Source organism: Mustela erminea, chromosome 19 (assembly GCF_009829155.1).
Source record: "Mustela erminea isolate mMusErm1 chromosome 19, mMusErm1.Pri, whole genome shotgun sequence".
In the NCBI taxonomy this organism is placed as follows: Eukaryota; Metazoa; Chordata; class Mammalia; order Carnivora; family Mustelidae; genus Mustela; species Mustela erminea.
The window spans coordinates 26,432,696-26,448,854 of NC_045632.1; the positions used below are offsets into that span (position 1 = coordinate 26,432,696).

The window sequence follows — 16,159 nt, forward strand, 5'->3', positions numbered from 1 at the left end:
AGTAAACACTTCAGCTAAAAACTAGAGATTGTCAGACTGGGTATAAAAGCAAGACGCAATGATATGGTACCCACAAGAAATGGATTTTTAGTATAAAGACACAAATAGATTGCAACTAACAGAATGAAAAAAGAACTACCATGTTAACAGCATCAGAATTGTCAACTCTGTGAGCAAAGAGTTTATCAACTAAAATATGGCACTTCTAAGAGTATAGTACAGTATGAAAAAGGCAGAAAAGTATAACTTTACAGTAGAGAAACCTGACAAATACTATTTCAAACTAGGTGATCAAGGTCAACATCAATAGTGACAAGTCACGGGTGTTTGTTTTTTTTTTTTAATTTTAGTAACAAGTCATATTAATCAAAAGACATAATACCACATCTTCTTGATCCATTCATCTATTGATGGACATCTAGGTTCTTTCCATAGTTTGGCTATTGTGGACATTGCTGCTATACACAATGGAATACTATGCAGCCATCAAAAGAAATGAAATCTTGCCATTTGCGACAACATGGATGGAACTAGAGCATATTATGCTTAGTGAAATAAGTCAAGCAGAGAAAGACAACTATCATATGATCTCCCTGATATGAGGAAGTGGTGATGCAACATGGGGGCTTAAGTGGGTAGGAGAAGAATCAATGAAACAAGATGGGATTGGGAGGGAGACAAACCATAAGTGACTCTTAATCTCACAAAACAAACTGAGGGTTGCTAGGGGGAGGGGGTTTGGGAGAAGGGGGTGGGATTATGGACATTGGGGAGGGTATGTGCTTTGGTGAGTGCTGTGAAGTGTGTAAAACTGGTGATTCACAGACCTGTACCCCTGGGGATAAAAATATATGTTTATAAAAAATAAAAAATTTAAAAAAAAAGACATAATTTTTTAAAAGATCAAGAACAAACTGTGGGTTTCGTGGGGGTGTGAGTCTGGTGGTGGGTATTGTGGAGGGCACGTATTACATGGAGTAGTGGGTGTGGGGCATAAACAATGAATTTTGGAACACTGAAAAAAAATAAGATTTAAAACAAACAAAAGACCAAATTTTTTAAAATATTGTTAAAGATTAAAAATGAAGCAACAGGGGAGGAGTCAAGATGGCGGAGAAGTAGCAGGCTGAGACTGCTTCAGCTAGCCGGAGATCAGCTAGATAGCTTATCTAAAGATTGCAAACACCTGAAAATCCATCGGCAGATCGAAGAGAAGAAGAACAGCAATTCTGGAAACAGAAACACAACCACTTTCTGAAAGGTAGGACCGGCGGAGAAGTGAATCCAAAGCGACGGGAAGATAGACCCCGGGGGGAGGGGCCGGCTCCCGGCAAGCGGCGGAGCAACGGTGCACAAAATCAGGACTTTTAAAAGTCTGTTCCGCTGAGGGACATCGCTCCAGAGGCTAAACCGGGGCGAAGCCCACGCGGGTTCAGCGTGGCCTCAGGTCCCGCAGGGTCACAGAAGGATCAGGGGTGTCTGAGTGTCGCAGACCTTGCGGGTATTGGAACGGGAAAGCCGGCTACAGAGACAGAGCCGACAGTAAGCTCACAGCTCGGTGTTACCTTGAACTGGTCGCAGGCTTGGAGAGCTCGGAGCACGGCCGGAGGTCAGGCAGACGGGAGTAACTGGGCGCTGTTCTCTGAGGGCGCACTGAGGAGTGTGGCCCTGGGCTCTCGGCTCCTCCGGGCCGGAGACCAGGAGGCCGCCATTTGTATTCCCGTCCTCCGGAACTCTACGGAAAGCGCTCAGGGAACAAAAGCTCCTGAAAGCAAACCCGAGCGGATTACTCACCCGGGCCCCGGGTAAGGGCGGTGTAATTCCGCCTGGGGCAAAGACACTTGAGAATCACTACAACAGGCCCCTCCCCCAGAAGATCAACAAGAAATCCAGCCGAGACCAAGTTCACCTACCAAGGAGTGCGGTTTCAATACCAAGGAGAGCAGCAGAATTCCAGAAGAGGAGAAAGCCAAGCACGGAACTCATGGCTTTTTCCCTGTGATGTTTTTTTAGTCGTGCAGTTAATTTAATTTTTTTCTTTTTCATTTTTTTTTTTGTTTTTTCTCGCCTTCGGGTAAAATTTTTTTTTTTTAACTGTTACCTTTTTCTTTTTTAACGATTTTTTACTAGTTTATCTAATATATATATTTTTTCTTTTTTACATTTTTCTTAGGTGTTTTCCTTTTTTTTTTTTTTAATTCTTTTCTTTTCTTTTTTCTTTTTTTTTTTTTTCTTTCTTCCTTTTTGAACCTCTTTTTATCCCCTTTCTCCCCCCTCACGATTTTGGATCTCTTCTAATTTGGTTAAAGCATTTTTTCCTGGGGTTGTTGCCACCCTTTTAGTATTTTACTTGCCCCTTCATATACTCTTATCTGGACAAAATGACAAGACGGAAAAATTCAACACAAAAAAAAGAACAAGAGGCAGTACCGAAGGCTAGGGACCTAATCAATACAGACATTGGTAATATGTCAGATCTAGAGTTCAGAATGACAATTCTCAAGGTTCTAGCCGGGCTCGAAAAAGGCATGGAAGATATTAGAGAAACCCTCTCGAGAGATATAAAAGCCCTTTCTGGAGAAATAAAAGAACTAAAATCTAACCAAGTTGAAATAAAAAAAGCTATTAATGAAGTGCAATCAAAAATGGAGGCTCTCACTGCTAGGATAAATGAGGCAGAAGAAAGAATTAGTGATATAGAAGACCAAATGACAGAGAATAAAGAAGCTGAGCAAAAGAGGGACAAACAGCAGCTGGACCACGAGGGGAGAATTAGAGAGATAAGTGACACCATAAGACGAAACAACATTAGAATAATTGGGATTCCAGAAGAAGAAGAAAGAGAGAGGGGAGCAGAAGGTATACTGGAGAGAATTATTGGGGAGAATTTCCCCAATATGGCAAAGGGAACGAGCATCAAAATTCAGGAGGTTCAGAGAACGCCCCTCAAAATCAATAGGAATAGGCCCACACCCCGTCACCTAATAGTAAAATTTACAAGTCTCAGTGACAAAGAGAAAATCCTGAAAGCAGCCCGGGAAAAGAAGTCTGTAACATACAATGGTAAAAATATTAGATTGGCAGCTGACTTATCCACAGAGACCTGGCAGGCCAGAAAGAGCTGGCATGATATTTTCAGAGCACTAAACGAGAAAAACATGCAGCCAAGAATACTATATCCAGCTAGGCTATCATTGAAAATAGAAGGAGAGATTAAAAGCTTCCAGGACAAACAAAAACTGAAAGAATTTGCAAATACCAAACCAGCTCTACAGGAAATATTGAAAGGGGTCCTCTAAGCAAAGAGAGAGCCTACAAGTGGTAGATCAGAAAGGAACAGAGACCATATACAGTAACAGTCAACTTACAGGCAATACAATGGCACTAAATTCATATCTCTCCATAGTTACCCTGAATGTTAATGGGCTAAATGCCCCTGTCAAAAGACACAGGGTATCAGAATGGATAAAAAAACAAAACCCATCTATATGTTGCCTCCAAGAAACTCATTTTAAGCCCGAAGACACCTCCAGATTTAAAGTGAAGGGGTGGAAAAGAATTTACCATGCTAATGGACATCAGAAGAAAGCAGGAGTGGCAATCCTTATATCAGATCAATTAGATTTTAAGCCAAAGACTATAATAAGAGATGAGGAAGGACACTATATCATACTCAAAGGGTCTGTCCAACAAGAAGATTTAACAATTTTAAATATCTATGCCCCCAACGTGGGAGCAGCCAACTATATAAACCAATTAATAACAAAATCAAAGAAACACATCAACAATAATACAATAATAGTAGGGGACTTTAACACTCCCCTCACTGAAATGGACAGATCATCCAAGCAAAAGATCAGCAAGGAAATAAAGGCCTTAAACGACACACTGGACCAGATGGACATCACAGATATATTCAGAATATTTCATCCCAAAGCAACAAAATACACATTCTTCTCTAGTGCACATGGAACATTCTCCAGAATAGATCACATCCTCGGTCCTAAATCAGGACTCAACCGGTATCAAAAGATTGGGATCATTCCCTGCATATTTTCAGACCACAATGCTCTAAAGCTAGAACTCAACCACAAAAGGAAGTTTGGAAAGAACCCAAATACATGGAGACTAAACAGCATCCTTCAAAAGAATGAATGGGTCAACCGGGAAATTAAAGAAGAATTGAAAAAAATCATGGAAACAAATGATAATGAAAATACAACGGTTCAAAATCTGTGGGACACAACAAAGGCAGTCCTGAGAGGAAAATATATAGCGGTACAAGCCTTTCTCAAGAAACAAGAAAGGTCTCAGGTACACAACCTAACCCTACACCTAAACGAGCTGGAGAAAGAACAAGAAAGAAACCCTAAGCCCAGCAGGAGAAGAGAAATCATAAAGATCAGAGCAGAAATCAATGAAATAGAAACCAAAAAAACAATAGAACAAATCAACGAAACTAGGAGCTGGTTCTTTGAAAGAATTAATAAAATTGATAAACCCCTGGCCCGACTTATCAAAAAGAAAAGAGAAAGGACCCAAATAAATAAAATCATGAATGAAAGAGGAGAGATCACAACTAACACCAAAGAAATACAAACTATTATAAGAACATACTATGAGCAACTCTACGCCAATAAATTTGACAATCTGGAAGAAATGGATGCATTCCTAGAAACATATAAACTACCACAACTGAACCAGGAAGAAATAGAAAGCCTGAACAGACCCATAACCAGTAAGGAGATTGAAACAGTCATTAAAAATCTCCAAACAAACAAAAGCCCAGGGCCAGACGGCTTCCCGGGGGAATTCTACCAAACATTTAAAGAAGAACTAATTCCTATTCTCCTGAAACTGTTCCAAAAAATAGAAATGGAAGGAAAACTTCCAAACTCATTTTATGAGGCCAGCATCACCTTGATCCTAAAACCAGACAAGGATCCCACCAAAAAAGAGAGCTATAGACCGATATCCTTGATGAACACAGATGCGAAAATACTCAACAAAATACTAGCCAATAGGATTCAACAGTACATTAAAAAGATTATTCACCACGACCAAGTGGGATTTATTCCAGGGCTGCAAGGTTGGTTCAACATCCGCAAATCAGTCAATGTGATACAACACATCAATAAAAGAAAGAACAAGAACCATATGATACTCTCAATAGATGCTGAAAAAGCATTTGACAAAGTACAGCATCCCTTCCTGATCAAAACTCTTCAAAGTGTAGGGATAGAGGGCACATACCTCAATATCATCAAAGCCATCTATGAAAAACCCACCGCAAATATCATTCTCAATGGAGAAAAACTGAAAGCTTTTCCGCTAAGGTCAGGAACACGGCAGGGATGTCCATTATCACCACTGCTATTCAACATAGTACTAGAGGTCCTAGCCTCAGCAATCAGACAACAAAAGGAAATTAAAGGCATCCAAATCGGCAAAGAAGAAGTCAAATTATCACTCTTCGCAGATGATATAATACTATATGTGGAAAACCCAAAAGACTCCACTCCAAAACTGCTAGAACTTATACATGAATTCAGTAAAGTGTCAGGATATAAAATCAATGCACAGAAATCAGTTGCATTTCTCTACACCAACAACAAGACAGAAGAAAGAGAAATTAAGGAGTCAATCCCATTTACAATTGCACCCAAAACCATAAGATACCTAGGAATAAACCTAACCAAAGAGACACAGAATCTATACTCAGAAAACTATAAAGTACTCATGAAAGAAATTGAGGAAGACACAAAGAAATGGAAAAATGTTCCATGCTCCTGGATTGGAAGAATAAATATTGTGAAAATGTCTATGCTACCTAAAGCAATCTACACATTTAATGCAATTCCTATCAAAGTACCATCCATCTTTTTCAAAGAAATGGAACAAATAATGCTAAAATTTATATGGAACCAGAAAAGACCTCGAATAGCCAAAGGGATATTGAAAAAGAAAGCCAACGTTGGTGGCATCACAATTCCGGACTTCAAGCTCTATTACAAAGCTATCGTCATCAAGACAGCATGGTACTGGCACAAAAACAGACACATAGATCAATGGAACAGAATAGAGAGCCCAGAAATAGATCCTCAACTCTATGGTCAACTAATCTTCGACAAAGCAGGAAAGAATGTCCAATGGCAAAAAGACAGCCTCTTCAATAAATGGTGCTGGGAAAATTGGACAGCCACATGCAGAAAAATGAAATTGGACCATTTCCTTACACCACACACAAAAATAGACTCAAAATGGATGAAGGACCTCAATGTGCGAAAGGAATCCATCAAAATCCTTGAGGAGAACACAGGCAGCAACCTCTTTGACCTCAACCGCAGCAACATCTTCCTAGGAACAATGCAAAAGGCAAGGGAAGCAAGGGCAAAAATGAACTATTGGGATTTCATCAAGATCAAAAGCTTTTGCACAGCAAAGGAAACAGTTAACAAAATCAAAAGACAACTGACAGAATGGGAGAAGATATTTGCAAATGACATATCAGATAAAGGACTAGTGTCCAGAATCTATAAAGAACTTAGCAAACTCAACACCCAAAGAACAAATAATCCAATCAAGAAATGGGCAGAGGACATGAACAGACATTTCTGCAAAGAAGACATCCAGATGGCCAACAGACACATGAAAAAGTGCTCCATATCACTCGGCATCAGGGAAATACAAATCAAAACCACAATGAGATATCACCTCACACCAGTCAGAATGGCTAAAATAAACAAGTCAGGAAATGACAGATGCTGGCAAGGATGCGGAGAAAGGGGAACCCTCCTACACTGTTGGTGGGAATGCAAGCTGGTGCAGCCACTCTGGAAAACAGCATGGAGGTTCCTCAAAATGTTGAAAATAGAACTGCCCTATGACCCAGCAATTGCACTATTGGGTATTTACCCTAAGGATACAAACGTAGTGATCCGAAGGGGCACATGCACCCGAATGTTTATAGCAGCAATGTCCACAATAGCCAAACTATGGAAAGAACCTAGATGTCCATCAACAGATGAATGGATCAAGACGATGTGGTATATATACACAATGGAATACTATGCAGCCATCAAAAGAAATGAAATCTTGCCATTTGCGACAACATGGATGGAACTAGAGCGTATCATGCTTAGCGAAATAAGTCAAGCAGAGAAAGACAACTATCATATGATCTCCCTGATATGAGGAAGTGGTGATGCAACATGGGGGCTTAAGTGGGTAGGAGAAGAATAAATGAAACAAGATGGGATTGGGAGGGAGACAAACCATAAGTGACTTTTAATCTCACAAAACAAACTGAGGGTTGCTGGGGGGAGGGGGTTTGGGAGAAGGGGGTGGGATTATGGACATTGGGAAGGGTATGTGCTTTGGTGAGTGCTGTGAAGTGTGTAAACCTGGTGATTCACAGACCTGTACCCCTGGGGATAGAGTATTATGCCTCCATCAGAAAGGATGAATACCCAACTTTTGTAGCAACATGGACGGGACTGGAAGAGATTATGCTGAGTGAAATAAGTCAAGCAGAGAGAGTCAATTATCATATGGTTTCACTTATTTGTGGAGCATAACAAATAGCATGGAGGACATGGGGACTTAGAATGGAGAAGGGAGTTGGGGGAAATTGGAAGGGGAGGTGAACCATGAGAGACTATGGACTCTGAAAAACAATCTGAGGGTTTTGAAGGGACGGGGGGTGGGAGGTTGGGGTACCAGGTGGTGGGTATTATAGAGGGCACGGATTGCATGGAGCACGGGGTGTGGTGCAAAAATAATGAATACTGTTATGCTGGAAATAAAAAAATTAATTAAAAAAAAAATAAAAAAAAAAAAAATGAAGCAACATGCTGGCATAAATGTGATTCACCTAACTACAAAAAATTAGTATGCAAAAGTTACAAAGAATGCTCTATATATCAATAACAAACGGACAATAAACTAGAGAAATGAGCAAAAGATATCAACAGGCAGTTCACAGATGAGCCAAACAAACAACACAAAAATGCTGTATCTCTGAGTATCAAGGAAGTGAGCATTAAAGCCACAATCACAGTAAGAACTATTTCTCATTCTTCAGATAGGTAATACTTGAGTCTGAAAATTTTAAGTCTTGGCATGTGTGTGGATCACAGCAGTTCTTAGACCCTGTTAATAGGAATAGATATTGTTTAACTAATTTATAAAGCAATTTGGCATTACCTGATCATGTTCAAGATTATTTTAGTAACATAGCCAGCATACATAAGCCTCCTTATGTATTTAAATGCTCAGAAACAATTCTGTCTATTCAAGGAGTCCTATACAGAGTAGCCACAAACCTTGTGAGCTTCCTCTCACTGTCCTCACAAATTCTCCCCTACCTCTGTTAGCCTCTTTTCAATCATACTCACTAATATCAACACTGAATTTCAATCTAGAAAAACAATCCATGGAACTAGAGGATATTATGCTAAGCAAAATAAGTCAGTCAGAGAAAGACAAATACCATATGATTTCACGCATATGTGGAATTTAAGAAACCAAACAGATGAACATGGGGGAAGGGAAGGAAAAAAGAAGTAAGATAAAAACAGAGAGGGATGAAAACCATCAGAGACTCAAGTGTAGGGAACAAACTGAGTGTTACTGGAGGGGAGGTTGCTGGGAAGGTAATTGGATAGTGGACATTAAGGAGGGCATTTGATGTAATAGCACTGAGTATTGTATGCAACTGATGAATCACTAAATTCTACCCCTGAAACTAATAATATAGTATATGTTAACTAAATTATACACTATGTATAATATGTATATGTATGTATAAATTGTACAATATAGAAAAGGGGAAAAAAGAAATGACTCGACAGTGAACAAACCTGACAAATACTACCTCAACAGGTGATCAGGGTCAACATCAACAGTGAAAAACCATGGTGACAGCATGTGTCCTTGATATGACGGGATGAGGAGGGCACTTTACTTCTGTGGTCCTCCTCCCCAAAACCCATAATTCCAGTCTAATCATAGGAAAAAATAGAAGACAAGTCCCTTGAGGGACAGCCTACAAAATACCTGAGCAGTACTGCTTAAAACTTTCAAGGTCATCAAAAAAACAAGGAAAATCTGAAAAATTGTTGCAACCAAAAAGAGCCTAAGAAAATATAATGAGTATATCCTGGATGAGATCCTAGGACGAAAAAGGGACATTAGGTAAAAACTAAGGAAAGCTAAATGAAGAATAGATATTAGTCAATAATGATGTACCAATAAGTGTTCATTAATCTTAACACATATGTAAGATGTTAATAGTAATGTAAGATGCAATAACCCTCTGTACTCCTTTCACAACTTTTCTGTAACAAAAAGTTATCCTTAAAAAATAGTTTACTTTTTTAAAATGTGTAAGAAAATATACACCAATTTCAAGATGGTAGTTACCTCCAGGAGGCAAAGGAATGAGATCTGGAAGTTATGCAGGGATTGCCCTATGACATTGTAGCATTTAACTATATATTTAAGAATGGAAAAGCTGGAACCAGGCTGTGGGGTTAGGAAGAACCTCTTATGGGAAGTGACACTAGAGTTGATTGGCTGCAAAAGAGAAGAGAGGTGAGAAAGAGAGTTAGAGAGAAAGCCCAGGTGAGGCATTCAGCTGAGACTGGGTGTGGTGCCTGCCCAGTGAGGCTCTTAAGGTCACCATATGGGCAACACTAAACCTTAGGCAGAAGTTCCCCAACCCTACCTCAAGAGCCTTCCCGCAAGATTTCCATTTGGCTGTTTATCAGAAAGCCCTTCAGAGCTCCCTCTACCCAAATCATCATGCGCCGCCCTGGGGCCTCTCGGCTTTTCCAGATTTGCTGGAAGACAATGAAGAGGGACGCTTAGGGATGCTTAGACTGAGAAAGTAAAGGAACTGGCTTCTCATCCTTGGACGGGTCCTTGGCTTCTTATATAATTGCATTCCAGCCCTGGTCAGAGAGACAGGAGGAGGGAAATCTGGACATGGGCACAGCCTTGCATACAGTCTTTATATTACATTCTTACCCTCCCTGTTAGTGTCACAACATAGCATGAACAGCTAAGCTGTGGTCCCTGACCAGCTCCCCGTGGCTTCCCACTGCCTCTGGGCCACTTCCCCTGCCTGCAGTGCCCTTAGAGCTGCACAGAAGTTAATCTGAGCAAACTGGAGGTAAAAGGCAGAGGAGCTGATAAAGAAGAAAGGTCACTCCAACTTCTAAAACCCAACTGAAATTATTTGGGGAGGGAGAGAGAATCACAGAATCCAAGAATTAAAAGAATTCAAGAGGACATCATCCATGGAAAACTCAGTGTTTCCAGTGGGAATTTCCTTTTAACCAACCAAATCATGATTCAGCGAGCTGTGGGAACAGACCTCAGCCCACTCTCATGACTGCCTCCATGGGTATTTCAGCAAACAAATGGATAGCCTGACTTAGTCATGAGGAAATATCAGACAAACCCAAAGGAACATTCCACAAAACCACTGGCCTGTGCTCTTTAAAATTGTTTGCTTATGAAAGACAATGAAAAGAGGGGAATGGGTTCGGATTAACAGCAACTGAAGATACCTGACAGCTAAAAGCAATATAATCACACACTGGGTCCTGGACCAGGAAAAAAAAAAAAATTAAAGATTATTTTGGGACAATTAGGGAAACCTGAATATGGGCTGTAGGGTACATAATAGTATTATATCAAAGCAAAACTTTCTGATGTTGATAATTGTACAATTTGACCATTAATAATTGTGATAATCATGGTTATATAAGAGAATGTCCTTATTCTTAGGAGCTATATACTAAAGTATTTAGAGATAATGGAGTAAAATGTCTGCAATTTACTCTCGGATGTGTCAGAAAAATAATAATTATGCACAGAAATAGAATGTTGAAGCAAATGTGCAAAATGTTACTTTGCAATTTCAAGTGAAGGGTAGTTAAAATTTCTTAGCATTATTGTTGTTACTTTTATGTCTTTAAAATCATTTCAAAATAAAAAGTCGAACCTTTTTTGTTGTTGTTGTTAAAGAAAAAAGCCCTAAAGGGGCCCTAAAGGGAATGAATCTTTCTCTGGAACTGAACACGATTTTCCTGCAACAGTCACTCTGCGCTCAGGTGTCACGTAGACTACATTTATCCCTCCTTACGTGCCCTCAGATGTGTGAGGACAATCATCGTGTCCCTCTGATCACCCCCAGCAACCCATCTGCAATTTCTCTCCTGTCCAAACTACATGGCTCCAGTCTCTAGGATCCAGATTTCCTCTTCCTAAGGGTGTGGGTTTCATTATTCATGGAGAACCGTTCGTATGACCTCTATAATTTTTCTCACTTTCCTAATGGCAAATAATTCTGGCAGCAAGCTGTCATCAGCTCATCTTAAGGGGTCTGCATTCCAAGATGCCAAACAGGAGACCAGGCCTCCCTGGCCATGTTCAGGTAATCAGAGTGTGTAGGAAATTGGTGCTGGGAGGTAATTTCCTTGAGCGCTCCACGGGGAATGCAGAGTTATGATTACCTAAGACGGCTTGGAAGCGTTGCAGCAGGAATGGCACCTTGCTAAATTTGGCAGCCCTGGGGGGAAAATGAGACTTTTTAATTCAGGAAGTCTGCTTTGGCTAACGTCTCTATCCCCGTCTGTCGTGGCATCCTCTGCCAGGAGTGAGGAGCTGCCTGGAGTGGCAAATCTGCTTGCTGGCAGCCAGGGGGTGGGGGTGGGGGGAGCTTTGATGGGAGCTGAAAGGAGTGAAGACAGGACCGGGCCAGAGCCCCCGCAGCCATCCTGACTCTGTTCCTGGCAGCTTTTTTTCCGCTCAGAGCATCTGAGTGTTGGGCTGAACTGAGGGTTGGGTTGAATCTGAGGGTTGGCAGGGGATCGAAGAAGGTCCCTGGTGCATCCCTCTGCTTTTTGGCGGGGCATTCCCAAACTGACCTCAATAGACCTGACAAGGTAGAAGCAGGAAGGTCTCTGTTTAGAGCAGTGGACACAAACGAGTGGACCATGGACCACATACGACTTACCGGTCCATTTTATTTGGTCTGTATAGTTTTTAAAATTTTCTGAATTTGAATTAGGACATATTATATTAAAAGAAAAAAGACCTCTGACTTGTGACAAAATATCAAGAGCTCTCCGTGCCCACGTGGCTACAATCCCCTCACACTGAGCAGAAGTACCCCTTTTCTGGCAGGGCATACATGATTTAGCTTGCCACAATCCTCACTACACCTTACTGTCTCCCCATCTCTGGGGTTCTGGGGGACTCAGCATTTATCCTCACCTTTGCACTGCTCTTTTCCTTGTAGTCGATTCATTTTTCTCTATCTTTGCTCTCCAAAGAGGGAGGACAAAAGGTATCTCGAGGGCGTTTCGAGAAGAAATATTTTCCACATCTACTTACTTTGCTCAGTTAGGTTCCATTTCTGCCTCCCTGACCCAGAAAATTAACAAATTCTCAATTGAATTCTCAAATTATTATTTACCAAATTATTATATAATTATTCTATATTCTATCAAATTGTTAATTATTTGCTCATTATATCAAATAACTATTTCATTATTATATCAAATTATTAATTAAAAATTAATTTAATTCTCAAATTAATATTTGAGAATTGGATCCTTAGTTTTCCTTTGTGCCCGTGACGGAAATCCTTCCCTGGGACCCCCCCTGCATCAGTCAAATGCAGATACACTGTTAATGATAAACTCCGCCCCAGGTAAGAGATTAGGGCCCCTGTGGATTTCTTGATAAACCCGTTCTTAATTTCAAGCCACCCAAATCACCAATATCCACTGCTCTCGTGTCCTCTCCCCAACTCCCATCGCCCTGGCAACTCCCTCCAGGCCCTGGATAGCCTCCCGCTCAGAGAAGCAGCTCTGGCTCGCTGTCCCCAGCCCCCATGTAGGTAGCCAGACCCGGGCTTAGATTGCTGCTGGAGAGGGAGGCAGGAGGTGGAGAGAGGGCCGAAGGAAGCACAAACGGGTGAGGGGATGCTAAGCCTAGGGTACAGGAACGGGGGGCAGGGGTGTTGTCCAAAGCCTCTCTTTCCCGGAGCATCCCACAGAGTGACTTGTGATATGTTTCCAAATGAGGTCACCCGTTCAGTGACAGCGACATTCTGACAAGATGGAAGGAAAATGAGAAAGCCCATCTCAGACCCGTGTGAACCACGTGGGAGTGCATTGTGAACTTAAGTTTTTGTTCGTGTGTTTGTTTTATAAATCCTGTGATTAAAGAGTGAATAGGACAGCATGTCTAGGTGTGTGTTGAAGACTTCGTTGATTAGGTGTAGGCTTTTGTATGTCACCGATTTTGATGTCCTGGCTTGGACTTTGATGTCCTCTACTTTTTCTTGTACCTACCAGTGGGCTCCAAGAATGGAAGTACCCCAAGCTGCCCTTCTGCTCTGGGAGGCCACAGGTCCCTGCTGACTCCCATGTGGGCAGCCACGTTTGATGTGGTGTCACCCACCACAGCCTGGCCTGGGGAAGACAGACAAAGGCATTGGGGGCTGATTGCTACAGACAGAAGCTCTACCTGGGCAGGAAATGCTAGTGTCCTGGTCCTGAGGAAAAGAAGATGAGGAGGAAGGGTTCAAAGTCATGGGGCTCAGTGGGTGTTGCCGGCTGCCTGTTAGCCTGAGACTTCTTCCGTCCACGGACCTCAGATTCAGCTTCCCTGTCCCATCTGCCTTGAGTCCTGCTCTCCAACTGTCCCATTCAACTGTCATCCTCACCACACCTGTGGAGGGAACTCTGGGGGACCAACATTCCCTCTGCCACGTTAAAGGGCACTGCCCCGGCCCATTCCTTCAGTCACAGCCAAAGTTCACGCAGTGTGCTTGCACAGCTGCCCCTTCCTGGCCTGTCACATCACAGCTTTCTATAAACAAAGGAGAAAATGCCCCCAGAAAGCCCCCATTCTACAGGTGGAGAGTGTATGGAATCAGAGACCCTCCACGACTGGCTTGGGGCAAGGCTGAGACCAGTAGCCAAGTCTCCTGACCCCCAGGCAGGGACCTCCTTCTCCATGGTCCTCCAAAAGTAAAGCAACTCTGAGGTCAGGAGATGAGATGTGTGTGTTGGGGTGGAGGGTAGCCAATCTTCAAAACAGAGAAAATCTCATTTATTGAAAAATGAAAGGTAATCTGAGCTCTTTTTTTTTCCCCTTAAATTAAGTGAAAATTAGGTCAGGGCCTGGCACTGACAGCTAATTCTTGCATATAAAATTTCCCACTTACCTCACTCTAAGCTTTGCAAACTCTAGAGGGCAGGACTTTTTCCATGTCTTGAGATCCTTCAAGTGCCTGGCCACAGGGCTTTGCTCAGAGTTGGCTGAAGAATTCCACGGTGGCCAGGGAATGGCTGGGAGCAAACAAATCTCCAAATTCAGAAGTGACAAATCCAAATTCACTTTTAAGAATTATTTGGACATTGGGCGCCTGGGTGGCTCAGTGGATTAAGCCGCCACCTTGGGCTCAGGTCATGATCCCAGGGTCCTGGGATCCAGTCCCACATTGGGCTCTCTGCTCAGCGGGGAGCCTACTACCCTCTCTCTCTCTCTCTCTCTCTGCCTGCCTCTCTAGTTGTGATCTCTCCCTGTGTCAAATAAATAAATAAAATCTTAAAAAAAAAAAAAAAAGAATTATTTGGACACTTTGGGGCACCTGGGTGGCTCAGTTGTTAAATGCCTGCCTTAGGCTCCCGTGGTGATCCTGGGGTCCTGGGATGGAGCCCCACATTGGGCTCCCTGCTCAGCTGGAAGCCTGCTTCTCCCTCTCCCACTCCGCCTGCTCATGTTTCCTCTCTTTCTGTCAGATAAATAAATAAACAAAATCTTAAAAAAAAAAAAAAAAGAAAAAGAAAAGAAAAGAAAAAGAAAAAGAATTATTTGGACATCTTAGAAGACCTCCCCCTCCTCTAACTCTCGTGGATTTTATCGCACATTTTACTGTAGTATTTTCAAGCCTGCCCAAAGCCTCCTCCTCCTCTTACACTGGTCAATCCCGCCCCCTGCTGGCTGTTTCTGGATCCTGCACTTCCTGGGGATGCAGTTCCCAGGACAAGCAGCCTCCACCCCCACAGGGTACTTTGCTTCCTGCCCAAAAGGGAGGTGGAAAGTGGGGAGGGTATGTACACGATTGCCAGGTAGAAAAAGATACAAGGAGGAAGGCTTCCTGGACTCAGGGAGAGCTGGCCTGCAGAAGCTGTCCTTATTGGTCTGTGTCCCCTTTTGTTTGCCCCCATTCCTTCCTCCATAAATGCAAATCCCTGCTAATAAGATTATTTGACATCTGTACAGCCCTTTGTGTATCATGACGTTCTTCTCCTTTTATCACTTGATCTTCACCCCTACGCCAGAAGGTCTCTGAAACGCAGCCCAGACTCGCTTTCACAATTTCCAAGCAGATTTGAATGCTGTCACATTTATAGCAGATTGATGAGTAGCTTTCTCCCCCCAAGTTCGTTGAAGGTCTGGCAGAGACGGATCTCTACTGAGACATGCAGTACATAAAGGCGATTGTTTGGGCTGTCAGGCCACTGATTCTGGAGTGAAATGATGGAGGAGGGTTGTGCAGTCTCTGCCAGGGGGGCCTGAAGAAAGGAGCAGGCAAGCTCCTGCTCTCCTCAGGACACTGAGATCTGAGCAGGGCGTAGACATCCCCGGGGCTGAGGGGAGCATGAGAACCCACTGGAGTACAGAAGAAAATATTAGAAATCCCTTCTAGGGTGCCTGGGTGGCTCAGTCAGTTAAGTGTCTGCCTTTGGCCCGGGTCATGATCTCAGGGTCCGGGGATCAAGCCTCGTGTCAGGCCCTCTGCTCAGTAGGGAGTCTGCTTCTCTGTGCTCTCTCTCTCTCAAATAAATATATAAAATCTTAAAAAAGAAAGAAAAGAAAAGAAAGAAAGAAAGAAATCCTTTCTATTCCTCATCCTTACAAAAATGATATTTTTCTGTATGAACATGATGGGATAGTGATGTACATGCATATGTCACATATCATTTGTGAATAAATATATATGTATGTATCAGGACTCCACGCCCCAAACCCTGATGGTGGGGCTGGGGAGAAGCTTTCAGCAGCACACCCCTTGATCATATCCCCAGCTCTCCAGTTCAGTGAGGCCTTTATTCCAAAGCAAGTCTGTCTC

General features: G+C 42.4%; 1 protein-coding gene across 7 annotated transcripts in view; it reads right to left on the minus strand.

Moving 5' to 3' along the window:
• Positions 1-13,710, minus strand: part of ABCC12 (ATP binding cassette subfamily C member 12) — an 87,610-nt gene extending 73,900 nt beyond the window's left edge. For 6 of the 7 annotated variants that reach the window (XM_032326261.1, XM_032326260.1, XM_032326256.1 and 3 more), the window contains exon 1: positions 13,546-13,710. The gene's annotated coding sequence lies outside the window, so the exon portion shown is untranslated. Of the gene's footprint in view, positions 1-11,522; positions 11,579-13,545 lie in introns of all 7 variants that reach the window. The other variant, XM_032326258.1, reaches the window with a different exon arrangement.
• Positions 13,711-16,159: the final 2,449 nt, after the last annotated feature.